The following is a 1,081-nucleotide window of genomic DNA, read 5'->3' on the forward strand; positions in this document are numbered from 1 at the left end:
CTAAGTACTTCTGAGAACTGTCTTAGATGGGGATCCTGTGGCAGATTTCCATGGGGGGCGGGGATGAAGGGAGAGGCCGGATCATTACACTGTGCTTGTTTTCAGGAAGCCTGGAACTGCGGGATGTAATACCCTTCATCATGGGTTGTCACATCTTAATCTAATCCAGATCTTTACAAAACTGGAACACATTCCCGACTTGCCCAAGGTTTAACCCAAGAAGAAACACTCAGAGCACCCAGGAATTTGGCTGCACACACCTCCTCTCTGCCCTGAAAGTCCCATGCATGCCATCAAGGCAAGTGCCTATGCCCATGGCATTGGTAGATGTGAGGACCAGAGTTCATTTCTTCCTAGGAGCCTCCCGGCAGGGGCTTCTTGGCCGAGGCGGCAAAGCAGCTCCACAGGGCCTCGAACTCTGGCACGCAGAGGTCCCTCCACAGGTGCCTGCACGCACTTGCCTTATGGGGCGGACTCTGCACACGCCCCCACACTGCTCCCTGAGCGGACATGAGCGTTGGACTCCACCGTCTCTTTCACTGTTACCCGTAGTTCTGTGTTAATTCACTTCACCCTCTCACTTAGCTCTATACTTTAAGAGCAATTCATGCAAGTGTTCATCCTGGCTTTCACCTGTGGGGGATGGACATCCAGGTGCTCCTACCCCTTTACCCTTAAGATTAATAATCTAAACGACCCAGAGCAGACACACGGTTGCTTACTTTCCCTACTTGAATGGTCTCTTCCTGGGGAGAGGCTACATTTGCTGAGTATTTTCTGGCTGCAGTCCTTGGCACTTTTTCTCTTCCATGCTGGGAATTGAACCCGGGGCCTTGCATGTGCTGGGCAAGCTCTCGGCCATGTTGCTGGCGCTCGTGCATAGCAAAGCTTGCCACTGCCAATGAATACCAAACAGACATGCCACTTTTTGTATCTTGCTTTACATGGGTACTAGAGAATTGAACCCAGGCCAGCCAGCTTTGTAGGCAGGTGCCTTTAACTGCAGAATCATCTTACAAAATACTTTTTCTACTTTTTTTTTTTTTTTTTCGAGGTAGGGTCTCACTCTAGCCCAGGCTGA

The sequence above is a fragment of the Jaculus jaculus genome, chromosome 5, assembly GCF_020740685.1.
Source record: "Jaculus jaculus isolate mJacJac1 chromosome 5, mJacJac1.mat.Y.cur, whole genome shotgun sequence".
Lineage (NCBI taxonomy): Eukaryota > Metazoa > Chordata > Mammalia > Rodentia > Dipodidae > Jaculus > Jaculus jaculus.